This window comes from Salvelinus alpinus, chromosome 2, assembly GCF_045679555.1.
Source record: "Salvelinus alpinus chromosome 2, SLU_Salpinus.1, whole genome shotgun sequence".
Lineage (NCBI taxonomy): Eukaryota > Metazoa > Chordata > Actinopteri > Salmoniformes > Salmonidae > Salvelinus > Salvelinus alpinus.
The window spans coordinates 96,273,114-96,292,815 of record NC_092087.1 but is presented as its reverse complement, the minus strand read 5'-3'; positions in this window follow the sequence as shown (position 1 = coordinate 96,292,815).

The window sequence follows — 19,702 nt, the reverse complement described above, 5'->3', positions numbered from 1 at the left end:
GATAGAAACCATTTATCTCAGTCATTACAGCCATGTCCAATTCAACTACAGGTGCAACTGGTAACTTTCATTTTCCTAGAGGCAACTCACTTTATCTTTATTCAAATGAATACCACTGAAACCCCAGTTACATTCTAGACCACCCCCTCAATTTACAAACAAGACCATAAATGAAAGTTACTGATTTAAAGTAAAACATTTGAAGTTTAAACAAAATTGATTACATTGTAAACTAATGCCATTTGATTGCATATTGTCAAATATTACATACAAGGGACATGCAGAATTAAATTCAAACAGTGCAGTTAGCTGCTGCCTCAGATGCTGAGTGCAAAGATGAGACACATTTACAAATCTAAGGAGGTGGAGAGGTCTTACCACAGAGGAAGAAGGTATCTGACTTATGGATGCTGGGGCCTCAGCCTCCTTATATCTGGTTGGAAGTGCTAACCAAGCAAAAGTTAATTATGGACCACTCTGGGGAAGGACATGGATTGTAGGAGAGACCTCTGTGTGTCTGTGTCTCACTAGCACCTCCCACTTCCAGGAACACCACACTCCCATTACATTACTTTTTAATGTCATATTTGTCTCTGAAGCGAGATTTGATTACTAATAGTTACAACAATGTCAAAAATGTGATTTATCAAACTGATTCCAGTATTACTCCCACTGACCCTCAAATACTGTAATGGGATGAGTCCATGTTGCCCCACCACTATTTAGTTCCATTTCAGTGGCATTAATCCTCATCAACAACTTGATATATATGTTCACCTGTTATTTATATTATTTAGCTTGTAAACACATCTGAACTGTCTCCTCACCTCATGCTTGTGACGGAGTTGGCCGTTACCTCGTGCTTTGCTGAGTTTGATTTATCACCCCTGTGGAACCACATTAAATTAATATTTGAAAGCTAGAACGGACACATTCCGGCTTTCAATAACAGCTTATAAAACCGTTGAATCTAATGTGTTATTTATCTACAGAATGATCTAATGAAAAGATTCTGGAGGCGCTTTTATTTGTCTCACATTTCAGTTTGCTAAAACGGTCCAGTAGGATTCTTATGACTTACATAACACCATACCAGTATTTCAATAATCTTATCCACTCATATTGCTGACAGCGATATAGCTGTCTCAAACATGTATTACTCTCTGAAGTTAACCGCTTAGCAGCTGATCTGGCTTCAGTAAAACTGATATCAAATGAATAGGGAATAGTTACAATAAAGTAACAGATTCCTTTACATTACATTTCAATCAATCCTTTACATAACAGTTTTTAATAACTTTTAGAAAAGACAGCTCTTGCCACTTGTAGAGAGAAAAAACAATAATAAGCAGTTGAGCAAGTTCTTTTATCAAGTCATGCATTTCACCTTCTTCAATGTCGATCACATATTTTCTGATTTCAAACCTTTGCATTCAAATTGTTGTTTAAATGCTATTTGTGTCTAATATGGTGGATCTAAATTAATGTTCAATAGGGGGAAACTTTACAGAACGTTCAGATAGAAATGTATTGTGAAGAACAGATATGACTGTCTGTCAGGTAGAACAGGGAATCATGTCAGCTCTATTCAATACATTTCTATCAGCGATGTTCAGAACATTTCACCTCCCTGAATACACCCTGTTTGTTCAGGTTCAGTGTCCACCCAGCACATCAGTACAAGAAGCCCCATATCTGCTGGATACACTAGTTGAGCAGGGTGACCATCTGGAAGGACCCCATCAAGGCCTTTTCATTTCTTGGACTGTGCTCTCGTCTTCACGACAGCCAAGGTTTATTGTTTGATATATCTGCCAACACCGCCAAATTCTGGCACCGATGCCACTGTTATTAGACAAGATATTTACTTGACGTGTTTGTATGTTGAGAGAACATTCACACCATGCGGACTAAACATTTACGGCATTAAGTTATTTTAATATGCAAAAATGTAATATGTACACCTGCAGGGCCGGCTCCAAACATAAGTGATATATGCGGTCGCTAAGCGGGCCCCAGGGGTTGCTAGGGGGATTCAGTCAGGGTCTCAACTTACTGTTAAGAGTTACAATAGTGTAGTAAGGTGCAAGTTATAAATGTGGCATCAGCAGTTTTTCTCTTGTTATGTCAGTCACTGACAATCACTCAACTAGCCATGTCAGCTAACAATTTTTAGATTGGTAAGTTAGTCTAGCCAGTTATCTAAACTTGTAGTAATCATGGCCGAATACCGACCCGGCATGTTGGGCATGTGCCGAGGACCCCTGAACTCCAGAGGGGCCCCTATTGATTTTGTTAAACAACCTCACTCAGATATCATTAACATGGCATAAGTCATGGCAAAATGTTTAGAATTGCAAGAAATGTGTTTAAAAGAGAAAAAAAACTATCTCTGCCCCATGGCAAAATGTGTAGAACTGCTTTAAAACTGCAACATTTCTCTACATGTCGTTCAGTACAAACCATTGCGCAACATAGCAAACGTTCAAGCGAACTAAACGCAACTCATGTGTTTAAATGTTTGTTGAATAGTGCAGTTGGGAGTTGGAGGTCAGCAAGGAAAGACCTGTTTGTTTGTATTGTTTTATTGCAGCCAAGTTTCACCTTAGCGACAGTCGGATGTGAGGTGAACAGGCAAAAGCGGTGAGGGAGGAGCGACCTTCTCAAATCTAACAGTAATCTGCGCCCCTCGGTCATGTTGTCAACAAGGCAACGTGATCCATTGTTCAGAAACATACAACATCTCTTTTCCATAAAATATGTTTGAATTTTCAAACCAGTTTTCATTGGGAAGGCAGATAAAGCCTTTTTTTTGTATGTAAAAACACAGAATCGTACTTAATTAATTCACTTTGGTTTTGAGACGACTTCGCTGTCGGACAAAATGGGGAACCTGGCTCACACCCGGGAGACAGCCTGGTTCCAAAACGAATGCAATAGACACTAACCCCTTTGACCCGGGGCATGCACTGGACATTAATTAATAGAATTCCTTCACTGGTATTTTGACTAACCTTTTTAAGAGCTGATCTGATTGGTCAAAATACCAATGATTGAAAAAAAGTTCAGAATTGGCACGAATAAACGCAGCCTAACATACTGAATCTGATTTCAAGTAATTAAGGGCTAAATTTAAGATTCTGATCATTTGATTCAGCTGAACCTGCTGTGTTAGTGCTGGGGTGGAATAAAAGCCTGCACCCCATGTGGATGGGCTGTCTAGAACAGGAGTTGAAGGCCCCTGTTATTAACTGACAGACGTTATTAAGCAGTTGAGGAAACTATCATTATAAAAATAATTGTACATATTTGACGTATTTTGGCATTGCCTTGGGACGATAGCAACTCTTGATCCAATACATTTTAAGGGTGCTTTAATCGACTCAGTCTGTGCTCACAAAGTAGTTTTATCACCACAGACTGGAGTTTGGCTGAGACACCCCAGCGCCTTGGCTCACATCAGAATTATTTTCATGATTCAATCCATTCAAATGTCACAGCCAGTAAAAATCTAAATCTGGATATGAAATGTCACATGCTTTGGCATGGATCCACAAAACCTCCCAATCTTGGCTCGGTTCATTCAGATCTTATTTTCCAGATCACATGTCTCTCTGTAAATCTATTACGGTGTCAGCAATGTCAGGACTGTCTGGTTGACTAATAAGGTCAATATAATGTGCTGGACTGTATCGGATCTCTCTGTATTCCACAGTACAGGTTACAGTGGCGTGTATTCATGGATGCCCAAGGAAACCTGGCTCCCCCCCACAAAAAAAAATACATCTATAAAAAAATCAATAAACATTAATTATCTTTCGTCTCTCTGTGTTTTTATAATTTTCCTTCAACTTCCAAGAGGCTGAATGTATCTGACCGGAGAAAGCATTCGAGCGAGCGAAACAGCGCCCCTCTGTCTCTGTATGTGTAAGCCATATATCTGATGCTGTGTGGTCAAAAAGAGTATGATATTGTATCATTGAATGCAAGGGGGAGCCAGCGAGCATTTGGCCTCCCTTGATATTTTTTCTCAGACAAAAATAGCCAATCAGCGTTGAGCTAAACTGAGTGAGTTCAAATGTGAATTGTCCTGGCGCACTAAAACAAAGTATCAACCTTTTAGTTGCCACTCTATTAGACTAAGCAGAGATGATTTAATGATGTTGAAATGTTGAAGTTGAAATGGTGCTGGAATAGTGGAGAGAGGCAGCTCCTGTTTTCTTTGCGACTTGCAGTAACTCTCTGTGGATCTCATTCAATAGTTGTTCAGTTGTCCAAAAATGTAGGAGAAATGAACTTGCTTGACCATGCTGTAGGTCATGTAACTGTCTGTAACTGTACATGCAATATTCTTTGGACAGATGTTGCTCTCCAGTTTCACGGTTAAACAAAGGTGTGGTTGAATTTATTCTGCCGCTGTGTCTTCTTATTGTCTCGGGCTTAGGCCTATATATCACGGTGGCAAGGCATATAAACTAACAGGTTACAGAGGAAACAACGCAATTATCACAACACGTAGGTTGTAAGATGGCTTTTTGTTCCTGGCTTGGATTCCCCAGTGATTTTACCCACCGCTGCTGATAGGTTATGAGGTCTTCACTTTTCAGCTTGCAGTGTGAAGTTAATGGAGGACTCAATGTAATATTAATCTAATACATTTACAAGGAGAAACACTTGGACACTTGTGTTTTTCAGAAAACTGTACAGATCTTTGGACAAACATACTAAATGGCATAAATGGCCGTTACAAGACGTCGTCAACAGTTTTACCCTCTGTCAGTGACCTTCAACCATGACCATGATCCAAAACTGGCTGTCAGAAATACATGCAGCCTAAAGTAGTTTGGGATTGATTCATGACCCTGCGTCATAGAGAGGGTATCAAACCTGTTGAACTGTTCATGAAACTCCAATTTGATCACATACAGTCCATGACAGAGTTACAGGAAGCAAACTAAAGCAACAGATCATTTACAAGCCCAATATGTCCATGTTCAGAAAAGGGTGTGTCAGAAATACAAAAATAAAGCGCCGTAGGGGGGAGAGAATTGAGAACCACTGACTTAGTCAACCGTTCTCTATTGATACAAGGCCATACGTGAGTCTTTCACAAGACACCGTCAATGGCTATAATCGTATATAAAATGTAATGGCATGACACAACAGATTAGATGAACTGGAATGACACTCTCACTCACTGCTGCACAAAAACAACTGCGAACAAACCCCACCCCAGACTTCAGATAAAGCGATCACTTTTGTATGTGAAAACACAGAATCCTACTCATTACTCCACATGCTTAACCTATGTCACTTTAGTTTTGAGCCAACGTTACCGTCGGCCAAAACGAGGCACCTGGCTCATGCACGAGAGGCAACCTGGTTCCAAAACGAATGCAATCAACGCTAACCCGCTTCACCCGGGGCATGCCCTGAACATTAACAGATCTCCCTCACTGTCTTTTAATCAATCACATCAGACAATTTCACATCAGATCTTTTTCAGAGCTGATCTGATTGGTCAAAAGACCACTTTTTGGAAAAAAAAAAAAGATCTGAATTTGGCTGCCTGTCTATACGCAGCCTAACATACTGAACCTGATTTCTAGTAATTAAGGGCTAAATTGAAGGTGATGATAATTTGATTTAGCTGAAGCTGCTGTGTTAGTGCTGGGGTGGAATAAAAGCCTGCACCCCATGTGGATGGACTGTCCAGAACAGGAGTTCCAGGCCCCTGATATACTGTTATTAACTGTCAGATGTCATTAAGCAGTTGAGTAAACTGTCATTATAAAACTGTTATTGTACATATTGTATTTTAGCAGGGCCTGTAACTCTTGATCCAATATATTTTAAGGGTGCTTTAAACGATCAGTCTGTGCTTGCAAAGTAGTTTTATCACCACAGACAGGAGTTTGGCTGAGACACCCCAGTGCTTTGGCTCACGTCAGCATGTTTTTTTACATCATTCAATCCAGTAAAATGTCACAGCCAGTAAAAATCTAAATCTGGATGTGAAATGTCACATGCTGTGGAGAGGCGGGGTCATGCTGTGGCATGTATCCACATGACAACCAAGCTTGGCTAATTCCGATTTCATTTTCCAGATCACATATCTCGCTGTAAATCTATTACGGTGTCAGCAATGTGAGGACCTTCTGGTCGACTAATAAGGTCAATATAATGTGCTGGCCTGTATCGGATCTCTCTGTGGTCTACAGGTATGAGGTGTTCACCTTTCAGCATGCAGTGTGAAGTCTATGGAGCGCTAAATGTAATTTATCATGAATCTCATGCCATGTTGTCAACATGCCAATAAAATACATGTTCGAATGTTCAAACTCATTTTCATTGGGAAGGAAGACAAAGTTCTTTTTTAAATCAAAAGCAATCACTTTTCCATTGTGACACCGCAGAATTCTACTCATTACTCAACCTATGTCACTTTTACATTGTGACACCGCAGAATTCTACTCATTACTCAACCTATGTCACTTTTACATTGTGACACCGCAGAATTCTACTCATTACTCAACCTATGTCACTTTTACATTGTGACACCTCAGAATTCTACTCATTACTCAACCTATGTCACTTTTACATTGTGACACCGCAGAATTCTACTCATTACTCAACCTATGTCACTTTTACTTTGTGACACTGCTGAATTCTACTCATTACTCAACCTATGTCACTTTTACTTGGAGCCAACTTCGCCGTCAGCCATGACGGGGCATCTGGTTCACACACGGGAGTAGACACTAACATGCTTCCCCCGGGGCAGTAATAGAACTCCCTCACTGGTCCTTTGACCAATCACATCTTTTCACATCAGATCTTTTTTCAGAGCTTGTCTGAATTGGTCAAAAGACCAATTATTGAGAGAAAAAAATATCAGTATTGGGCTGGCTATCTAAACGCAGCCTGAACCCACTGTGTTAGTGCTGGGCTGGAATAAAAGCCTGCACCCCATGTGGATGGGCTGTCCAGAACAGGAGTTACAGGCCCCTGATATACTGCTATTAACTGCCAGATGTCAATAAGAAGTTGAGTAAACTGTCATTATAAAACTGTTATTGTACATATTTGTCGTATTTTAGCAGGGCCTTGGGAGGATCGGATAGTAACTCCTGATCCAATATATTTTAAGGCTGCTTTAAATGGTTTTATCACCACAGACAGGACTTTGCCTGAGACACTTTTCAAGCATCAACATCTATAAGTGACTTTGTTGAGCTTCACAATACATTTTTGATACTTTCGAATGATTTGGACATGATGCCCGAAAAATGCTAAAATCGGTCCCATGACTTGAATGGAAATTGTGACACAAATGCTAAAACTCTAGCATTTGGAAACAGTGCCAAGGAAACTAAACCCAAGCATGGATTGCTGTCATACCTTGTCCATATAATTCTTACAGAGTTACAAAACCAATGTGTAATTTTGTAATTTGGGTGAACTATCCCTAAACATCAATCCAGGCGTTCTGAGATCTGGCATTCATCTGCAATGTAGTCAGCGTGGACTGTGGCCATTTGCTTAAGAACCACAGATTTCACAAAACCTGCAACTAATGTAAGCTTACAGAGTGGGTAACTGTTCACTGCTCCAAAATACTGCCTTCTGACACCATGTATCTAGTCTGTTTTGACTGACTGTGTGGCCTTTATTCCAACCTAAAGGCCACACAGTCTGTGGATTCTATTTATAGCCGTCTCATATAAGTGTGAAGCATCTGCTATGTGTGAAGCCTCCGCTTTGCTGACAAAGCTATCTAGGGGGTCACGGAGCTATCTAGGGGGTCACGGTGGCGTGAGTTTGGGGGGTGAATGTAGCAGATGAGGATCTCTCAGCCTGATGTGTCTCGACTGAATAGCTAGGTTTTCAGCGGCGCGACAGGGTAATGTGTTTCAGGAGGGCAGTCGGTACTCGCCAAGCAGCCTGATGTGTCTCGGCTGAATAGCTAGGTTTTCGGCGGCGCTACAGGGTAATGTGTTTCAGGAGGGCAGTCGGTACTCGCCAAGCAGCCTGACATCATTTAGACCTCGTTCAAAGTGAACGTTCACAGCACAATTAATAAAAAGCTTCTGTGTCTGAAACCTGTCTTGCCTACTGCTTAGAAGTGCAGTCACCTCCAAAATGATTGGCACGCTTGATAAAAATGAGCAAAAAATACTGTATAAAATAAATAATTCAAATACTGAGCTATGTTGTATGCAAAAAAAAACATTTTGGGAAATGTTCATATTTTATACTAATTCACTTGCTCAGAGATAGATATTTTTTCAACAAGTAATATTTTCTTCGTAGTGGCTGCAGATCCGACTATTCCCTGACCTTTCTATTTCTTCTGCTGACCAGCTAAAAGTCTCGGAAGCTTCTGCGCGTCTGCGGGATTCTCTACGTAGATTTTTTTAAGTAGCTGCTGCTCACTCTGCTACCACTTCCCCATCCTTCCTCCCAGCAGCAATGATTGGACACCTAAATAGGCAGTCTATTTAGGCAAGCTATTTATAGTTAGCATATCAAACACAAGCAAGACACAGACAGGCAGTCTAAACAGCAATTACATTTTATTTTTTCATTCATTGCACACATTGGCTAAACAGGAGGCAGACAGGCCATTCAAAGTAGGTAGTGTTCTTTTTTTCAGCAACAGACTACGATATGACCAATAGCAGTAGGCCCTGGGCCTGTTCCAAAACTAACTCGCCCACTATCAAACTCTGGTTAGCGGCTACACGCTTCAGCTGCCCAGAGTTGGAACAGCTACTCTGGCGAATTTCAATCATGCACAGATCATCGTGTCGATCATATCGGTTGAGGGTTCAGACATCGGCTACATCATCGTGTCGGACATATAGGTTGAGGGTTCAGACATCGGCTACATCATCGTGTCGATCATATCGGTTGAGGGTTGAGACATCGGCTACATCATCGTGTCGGACATATAGGTTGAGGGTTCAGACATCGGCTACATCATCGTGTCGATCATATCGGTTGAGGGTTCAGACATCGGCTACATCATCGGGTCGATCATATCGGTTGAGGGTTGAGACATCGGCTACATCATCGGGTCGATCATATCGGTTGAGGGTTGAGACATCGGCTACATCATCGTGTCGATCATATCGGTTCACAGTTCAGAAGAGGGGGATTAAAGAGAGAAATGTGCAGGGAAGGGGAGGATGAGCAGCAGATATGTAAGAAACATTTCAGGACAATTTGTGTTATAGTCTTGGTAAGTGTTGGGTGTTTTAAGAGGGAGTGTCCTTACCTGTCTTCCCTGACTATTTCATGAAACTCACGTGGCCCCAGTCTCTGTGCCCCAGTCTCTGTGCCCTAGTCTCTGTGCCCCAGTCTCTGTACCCCAGTCTCAGTGCCCCAGTCTCTGTGCCCCAGTCTCTGTACCCCAGTCTCTGTGCCCCAGTCTCAGTGCCCTAGTCTCAGTGCCCCAGTCTCAGTGCCCTAGTCTCAGTGCCCCAGTCTCAGTGCCCCAGTCTCTGTACCCTAGTCTCTGTGCCCCAGTCTCTGTACCCTAGTCTCAGTGCCCCAGTCTCAGTGCCCCAGTCTCAGTGCCCCAGTCTCTGTACCCTAGTCTCTGTGCCCCAGTCTCTGTGCCCTAGTCTCTGTGCCCCAGTCTCATCTAAGGACATCAGCACCTTCAAGAGTATCAAGTGTCTTTTTTTGATTCAGTAAGTTGTTGCAAGGGCAATTGAATTCAAATTCCGATCCTCTATCTAGTAGCCTACTTAATAATTGTTGTTTGAGCTGTCTGATTGGTCAGTACTTGTGACTGTTGCTGTGGACATAGATTAGTTTTCAGGCCTGTTTATGTAATTGTCGTGCTAATTCGTAGGCCTGTTGTCATCTAGGGGGTATTTTTCTTCACCTCAGCTAGGCAATAGGCAATTAGACTGGGTATTTAGTGTCTCCCTTGTTTTTTCAGCTGCAGCTGTAAGCGGCGGTCTTGTCAAGCGGAGGTGTTGTCACCAAAACTAAGACTGTCTCCGAAACAAAAATGTTCTGAGTTATTCAAAGACGTAAAGAGTTATTCAGAGGAAGGAAAGAGAGGAAGGCTCTCTCACTTGAGTATCTTCGTTATTTTTAGTATTGTAGCTTTGTCAACTATGTGTGTGTTCTCTATCTCTGTTCGTTCCTCTACTTGTAGGTTTTACAGACGTCCATGGCGCCCCACTGCCCGTGACTGCAACCCTTCTAATTTAGTGTACCCTGCGCGCACACAGCCCATGTGGAATTCCTGGCCTCCGGAGTGTTTGGAACTGTCGATCTGCGGTCATCTGCGGTCATTTCAGCCTATGCTTCTCTTTTTGGTCCACAACAGAGACGTGTATTACTTAAATGGAGATGATCTTTTCCCTCTCTCTCCTGTCCATCTCCTCATTTGAATTCCATGCTGTCACTGTAACTCAGCCCCTACCCACTCAGACCCTACCCACTCAACCCCTAACCCCCCGGCCCCTACCCACTTAGACCCTACCCACTCAGACCCTACCCACTCAACCCCTAACCCCCCGGCCCCTACCCACTTAGACCCTACCCACTCAGAACCTACCCACTCAACCCCTAAACCCCCGGCCCTACCCACTTAGACCCTACCCACTCAACCCCTAACCACCCGGCCCCTACCCACTTAGACCCTACCCACTCAGAACCTACCCACTCAACCCCTAACCCCCCGGCCCCTACCCACTTAGACCCAACCCACTCAGACCCTACCCACTCAACCCCTAACCCCCCGGCCCCTACCCACTTAGACCCTACCCACTCAGAACCTACCCACTCAACCCCTAACCCCCCGGCCCTACCCACTTAGCCCCAACCCAGATGGACATGTGCCATCGCAATCTTCGCGCTCTCTCTCCCACTACTCTCCTCTATCCTATCATCTCTCCCTTCTGCTAAATCATTCTCCCTCCTATCTCCTGATTCTGCTCCTTCAACCCTACTCTCAATAAAATTGAATGTTTTATTCGTCACATGCTTCGTAAACAACAGGTGTGGACTAGCAGTGAAAAGCTTACTTACTTTCTCTTCCCAGCAATGCAGAGAGAAACAACAGGTGTGGACTAGCCGTGAAATGCTTACTTACAGGCCCTTCCCAACAATGCAGAGAGAAACAACAGGTGTGGACTAGCCGTGAAATGCTTCCTTACAGGCCCTTCCCAACAATGCAGAGAGAAACAACAGGTGTGGACTAGCCGTGAAATGCTTACTTACAGGCCCTTCCCAGCAATATAGAGAGAAACAACAGGTGTGAACTAGGATTTTAGAGTGGCCTTTTATTGTCCCCAGCACAAAGTGCGCCTGTGTAATAATCATGTTGTTTAATCAGCTTCTTGATATGCTACACCTGTCCGGTGGATGGATTATCTTGGCAAACAAGAAATTCTCACTAACAGGGATGTAAGCACATTTGTGCACAAAATGTGAGAGAAATATGTTTTTGTGCATATGGAACATTTCTGGGATCTTTTATTTCACCTCATGAAACATGGGACCAATACTTGACATGAAGCGTTTCTATATTTTTTTTCAGTATAATAGTCAAGTCATAGTGTAAAAACAGTTGAACTGTTTCTAAACAGGTGAGCTGGTTAAAGTTGCTGGTGTTTGTGTTGGAAAACTGAGCGGGTTGAGCATAACACATCAACCCTGTTACCCATAGATATACAGGCTTTAAGAGGACTTCAACCCTGTTACCCATAGATAGACAGGCTTTAAGAGGACTTCAACCCTGTTACCCATAGATAGACAGGCTTTAAGAGGACATCAACCCTGTTACCCATAGATATACAGGCTTTAAGAGGACTTCAACCCTGTTACCCATAGATATACAGGCTTTAAGAGGACATCAACCCTGTTACCCATAGATATACAGGCTTTAAGAGGACATCAACCCTGTTACCCATAGATATACAGGCTCTAAGAGGACATCAACCCTGTTACCCATAGATATACAGGCTTTAAGAGGACATCAACCGTGTTACCCATAGATATACAGGCTTTAAGAGGACTTCAACCCTGTTACCCATAGATATACAGGCTTTAAGAGGACTTCAACCCTGTTACCCATAGATATACAGGCTTTAAGAGGACATCAACCCTGTTACCCATAGATATACAGGCTTTAAGAGGACATCAACCCTGTTACCCATAGATATACAGGCTTTAAGAGGACTTCAACCCTGTTACCCATAGATATACAGGCTTTAAGAGGACTTCAACCCTGTTACCCATAGATATACAGGCTTTAAGAGGACATCAACCCTGTTACCCATAGATATACAGGCTTTAAGAGGACTTCAACCCTGTTACCCATAGATATACAGGCTTTAAGAGGACTTCAACCCTGTTACCCATAGATATACAGGCTTTAAGAGGACATCAACCCTGTTACCCATAGATATACAGGCTTTAAGAGGACTTCAACCCTGTTACCCATAGATATACAGGCTTTAAGAGGACATCAACCCTGTTACCCATATATATACAGGCTTTAAGAGGACTTCAACCCTGTTACCCATAGATATACAGGCTTTAAGAGGACATCAAACCTGTTACCCATAGATATACAGGCTTTAAGAGGACATCAACCCTGTTACCCATAGATATACAGGCTTTAAGAGGACATCAACCCTGTTACCCATAGATATACAGGCTTTAAGAGGACATCAACCCTGTTACCCATAGATATACAGGCTTTAAGAGGACTTCAACCCTGTTACCCATAGATATACAGGCTTTAAGAGGACATCAACCCTGTTACCCATAGATATACAGGCTTTAAGAGGACATCAACCCTGTTACCCATAGATATACAGGCTTTAAGAGGACATCAACCCTGTTACCCATAGATATACAGGCTTTAAGAGGACTTCAACCCTGTTACCCATAGATATACAGGCTGTAAGAGGACATCAACCCTGTTACCCATAGATATACAGGCTTTAAGAGGACATCAACCCTGTTACCCATAGATATACAGGCTTTAAGAGGACATCAACCCTGTTACCCATAGATATACAGGCTTTAAGAGGACATCAATCCTGTTACCCATAGATATACAGGCTTTAAGAGGACATCAACCCTGTTACCCATAGATATACAGGCTTTAAGAGGACTTCAACCCTGTTACCCATAGATATACAGGCTTTAAGAGGACATCAACCCTGTTACCCATAGATATACAGGCTTTAAGAGGACATCAACCCTGTTACCCATAGATATACAGGCTTTAAGAGGACATCAACCCTGTTACCCATAGATATACAGGCTTTAAGAGGACTTCAACCCTGTTACCCATAGATATACAGGCTTTAAGAGGACATCAACCCTGTTACCCAGAGATATACAGGCTTTAAGAGGACATCAACCCTGTTACCCATAGATATACAGGCTTTAAGAGGACATCAACCCTGTTACCCATAGATAGACAGGCTTTAAGAGGACATCGACCCTGTTACCCAGAGATATACAGGCTTTAAGAGGACATCAACCCTGTTACCCATAGATATACAGGCTTTAAGAGGACATCAACCCTGTTACCCATAGATATATAGGCTTTAAGAGGACAACAACCCTGTTACCCATAGATATACAGGCTTTAAGAGGACATCAACCCTGTTACCCATAGATATACAGGCTTTAAGAGGACATCAACCCTGTTACCCATAGATATACAGGCTTTAAGAGGACTTCAACCCTGTTACCCATAGATATACAGGCTTTAAGAGGACATCAACCCTGTTACCCATAGATATACAGGCTTTAAGAGGACATCAACCCTGTTACCCATAGATATACAGGCTTTAAGAGGACATCAACCCTGTTACCCATAGATATACAGGCTTTAAGAGGACTTCAACCCTGTTACCCAGAGATATACAGGCTTTAAGAGGACATCAACCCTGTTACCCATAGATATACAGGCTTTAAGAGGACATCAACCCTGTTACCCATAGATATACAGGCTTTAAGAGGACATCAACCCTGTTACCCATAGATATACAGGCTTTAAGAGGACATCAACCCTGTTACCCATAGATATACAGGCTTTAAGAGGACTTCAACCCTGTTACCCATAGATATACAGGCTTTAAGAGGACATCAACCCTGTTACCCATAGATATACAGGCTTTAAGAGGACATCAACCCTGTTACCCATAGATATACAGGCTTTAAGAGGACTTCAACCCTGTTACCCATAGATATACAGGCTTTAAGAGGACATCAACCCTGTTACCCATAGATATACAGGCTTTAAGAGGACATCAACCCTGTTACCCATAGATATACAGGCTTTAAGAGGACTTCAACCCTGTTACCCATAGATATACAGGCTTTAAGAGGACTTCAACCCTGTTACCCATAGATAGACAGGCTTTAAGAGGACATCAACCCTGTTACCCATAGATATACAGGCTTTAAGAGGACATCAACCCTGTTACCCATAGATATACAGGCTTTAAGAGGACTTCAACCCTGTTACCCATAGATATACAGGCTTTAAGAGGACATCAACCCTGTTACCCATAGATATACAGGCTTTAAGAGGACATCAACCCTGTTACCCATAGATATACAGGCTTTAAGAGGACATCAACCCTGTTACCCATAGATATACAGGCTTTAAGAGGACATCAACCCTGTTACCCATAGATATACAGGCTTTAAGAGGACTTCAACCCTGTTACCCATAGATATACAGGCTTTAAGAGGACTTCAATTCTGTTACCCAGAGATATACAGGCTTTAAGAGGACTTCAACCCTGTTACCCAGAGATATACAGGCTTTAAGAGGACTTCAACCCTGTTACCCATAGATATACAGGCTTTAAGAGGACATCAACCCTGTTACCCATAGATATACAGGCTTTAAGAGGACATCAACCCTGTTACCCATAGATATACAGGCTTTAAGAGGACATCAACCCTGTTACCCAGAGATATACAGGCTTTAAGAGGACATCAACCCTGTTACCCATAGATATACAGGCTTTAAGAGGACATCAACCCTGTTACCCATAGATATACAGGCTTTAAGAGGACTTCAATCCTGTTACCCAGAGATATACAGGCTTTAAGAGGACTTCAACCCTGTTACCCATAGATATACAGGCTTTAAGAGGACTTCAACCCTGTTACCCATAGATATACAGGCTTTAAGAGGACATCAACCCTGTTACCCATAGATATACAGGCTTTAAGAGGACATCAACCCTGTTACCCATAGATATACAGGCTTTAAGAGGACATCAACCCTGTTACCCATAGATATACAGGCTTTAAGAGGACATCAACCCTGTTACCCATAGATATACAGGCTTTAAGAGGACATCAACCCTGTTACCCATAGATGTACAGGCTTTAAGAGGACATCAACCCTGTTACCCATAGATATACAGGCTTTAAGAGGACTTCAACCCTGTTACCCATAGATATACAGGCTTTAAGAGGACATCAACCCTGTTACCCATAGATATACAGGCTTTAAGAGGACTTCAACCCTGTTACCCATAGATATACAGGCTTTAAGAGGACATCAACCCTGTTACCCATAGATATACAGGCTTTAAGAGGACTTCAACCCTGTTACCCATAGATATACAGGCTTTAAGAGGACATCAACCCTGTTACCCATAGATATACAGGCTTTAAGAGGACATCAACCCTGTTACCCATAGATATACAGGCTTTAAGAGGACATCAACCCTGTTACCCATAGATATACAGGCTTTAAGAGGACATCAACCCTGTTACCCATAGATATACAGGCTTTAAGAGGACTTCAACCCTGTTACCCATAGATATACAGGCTTTAAGAGGACATCAACCCTGTTACCCATAGATATACAGGCTTTAAGAGGACTTCAACCCTGTTACCCATAGATATACAGGCTTTAAGAGGACATCAACCCTGTTACCCATAGATATACAGGCTTTAAGAGGACATCAACCCTGTTACCCATAGATATACAGGCTTTAAGAGGACATCAACCCTGTTACCCATAGATATACAGGCTCTAAGAGGACATCAACCCTGTTACCCATAGATATACAGGCTTTAAGAGGACATCAACCGTGTTACCCATAGATATACAGGCTTTAAGAGGACTTCAATCCTGTTACCCAGAGATATACAGGCTTTAAGAGGACTTCAACCCTGTTACCCATAGATATACAGGCTTTAAGAGGACTTCAACCCTGTTACCCATAGATATACAGGCTTTAAGAGGACATCAACCCTGTTACCCATAGATATACAGGCTTTAAGAGGACATCAACCCTGTTACCCATAGATATACAGGCTTTAAGAGGACATCAACCCTGTTACCCATAGATATACAGGCTTTAAGAGGACATCAACCCTGTTACCCATAGATATACAGGCTTTAAGAGGACATCAACCCTGTTACCCATAGATATACAGGCTTTAAGAGGACATCAACCCTGTTACCCATAGATATACAGGCTTTAAGAGGACTTCAACCCTGTTACCCATAGATATACAGGCTTTAAGAGGACATCAACCCTGTTACCCATAGATATACAGGCTTTAAGAGGACTTCAACCCTGTTACCCATAGATATACAGGCTTTAAGAGGACATCAACCCTGTTACCCATAGATATACAGGCTTTAAGAGGACATCAACCCTGTTACCCATAGATATACAGGCTTTAAGAGGACATCAACCCTGTTACCCATAGATATACAGGCTTTAAGAGGACATCAACCCTGTTACCCATAGATATACAGGCTTTAAGAGGACATCAACCCTGTTACCCATAGATATACAGGCTTTAAGAGGACTTCAACCCTGTTACCCATAGATATACAGGCTTTAAGAGGACATCAACCCTGTTACCCAGAGATATACAGGCTTTAAGAGGACATCAACCCTGTTACCCATAGATATACAGGCTTTAAGAGGACATCAACCCTGTTACCCATAGATAGACAGGCTTTAAGAGGACATCGACCCTGTTACCCAGAGATATACAGGCTTTAAGAGGACATCAACCCTGTTACCCATAGATATACAGGCTTTAAGAGGACATCAACCCTGTTACCCATAGATATACAGGCTTTAAGAGGACATCAACCCTGTTACCCATAGATATACAGGCTTTAAGAGGACATCAACCCTGTTACCCATAGATATACAGGCTTTAAGAGGACATCAACCCTGTTACCCATAGATATACAGGCTTTAAGAGGACATCAACCCTGTTACCCATAGATATACAGGCTTTAAGAGGACATCAACCCTGTTACCCATAGATATACAGGCTTTAAGAGGACATCAACCCTGTTACCCATAGATATACAGGCTTTAAGAGGACTTCAATTCTGTTACCCAGAGATATACAGGCTTTAAGAGGACTTCAACCCTGTTACCCAGAGATATACAGGCTTTAAGAGGACTTCAACCCTGTTACCCATAGATATACAGGCTTTAAGAGGACATCAACCCTGTTACCCATAGATATACAGGCTTTAAGAGGACATCAACCCTGTTACCCATAGATATACAGGCTTTAAGAGGACATCAACCCTGTTACCCAGAGATATACAGGCTTTAAGAGGACATCAACCCTGTTACCCATAGATATACAGGCTTTAAGAGGACATCAACCCTGTTACCCATAGATATACAGGCTTTAAGAGGACATCAACCCTGTTACCCATAGATATACAGGCTTTAAGAGGACATCAACCCTGTTACCCATAGATATACAGGCTTTAAGAGGACATCAACCCTGTTACCCATAGATATACAGGCTTTAAGAGGACTTCAACCCTGTTACCCATAGATACACAGGCTTTAAGAGGACATCAACCCTGTTACCCATAGATATACAGGCTTTAAGAGGACTTCAACCCTGTTACCCATAGATATACAGGCTTTAAGAGGACTTCAACCCTGTTACCCATAGATATACAGGCTTTAAGAGGACTTCAACCCTGTTACCCATAGATAGACAGGCTTTAAGAGGACATCAACCCTGTTACCCATAGATATACAGGCTTTAAGAGGACATCAACCCTGTTACCCATAGATATACAGGCTTTAAGAGGACTTCAACCCTGTTACCCAGAGATATACAGGCTTTAAGAGGACATCAACCCTGTTACCCATAGATATACAGGCTTTAAGAGGACATCAACCCTGTTACCCATAGATATACAGGCTTTAAGAGGACATCAACCCTGTTACCCATAGATATACAGGCTTTAAGAGGACATCAACCCTGTTACCCATAGATATACAGGCTTTAAGAGGACATCAACCCTGTTACCCATAGATATACAGGCTTTAAGAGGACATCAACCCTGTTACCCATAGATATACAGGCTTTAAGAGGACATCAACCCTGTTACCCATAGATATACAGGCTTTAAGAGGACATCAACCCTGTTACCCATAGATATACAGGCTTTAAGAGGACATCAACCCTGTTACCCATAGATATACAGGCTAGAAATTTAACAATTTCAACTACAAAAAATGTGTTGCTTGCATTCAATTGCCACTCCCTGTGACACACAACAAGCTTCACAGGGGGATTTATGGCTGATTTAAGATGAAATCGTCAACCCTGTTACATTCAACTCTTTTACAGTCAACCCTGTTAGTCAACTCTTTCACAGTCAACCCTGTTACATTCAACTCTTTTACAGTCAACCCTGTTACATTCAACTCTTTTACAGTCAACCCTGTTACATTCAACTCTTTTACAGTCAACCCTGTTACATTCAACTATTTTACAGTCAACCCTGTTACATTCAACTCTTTTACAGTCAACCCTGTTACATTCAACTCTTTTACAGTCAACCCTGTTACTGTCAACTCTTTTACAGTCAACCCTGTTACAGTCAACTCGTTTACATTCAACTTTTACAGTCAACCCTGTTACAGTCAACTCTTTTACAGTCAACCCTGTTAAAGTCAACTCGTTTACATTCAACTTTTACAGTCAACCCTGTTACAGTCAACTCTTTGTATTCAACTTTCACAGTCAACCCTGTTACAGTCAACTCTTTTACATTAAACTCTGTTACAGTCAACTCTTTTACATTAAACTATGTTACAGTCAACTCTTTTACAGTCAACCCTGCTACAGTCAACTCTGATACAGTCAACCCTGTTACTTTATTTGGCACATAGTAGGCACATACTATAGTATTATTTTTATTAAACGTGTTTTTTATTAAGTTGAACATTTTATGACAGAATGTTAAAGCCCACATGCAGTCTTTTGAGTTTCAAATCATCATTGTGTTTATTTAACGAAAATAACTCCAAATACATTTTTTTAAATATTTATTTCCCTGACCCTCCTTTTGCCATTGAAATGCTCAGTGCCCAGTTTCCGGATAGCGATGGAATTTAGGCTTAGGAGTGTTTTAATGATGCATCTTTCCAACAACCGCCGAAGATGTAAAAATGCGTTTCACAAAACACCACGCAGAGAGAACGGTCGCTAAGTGCGTCCTTGGAGCATGTGTGTGGATACTGATAAAAGATCGGAAGAAAGGGAGCACTGCTCTCGGATCAGTTTTCTCCATTCAAATCTTACCTTTACATGACAATTATTTCACAATACCGACGACGGATCGGCTTCTAGAGAGGTATTTCCACCTATGGCTGCACATTTTGATGTGGCTTATTG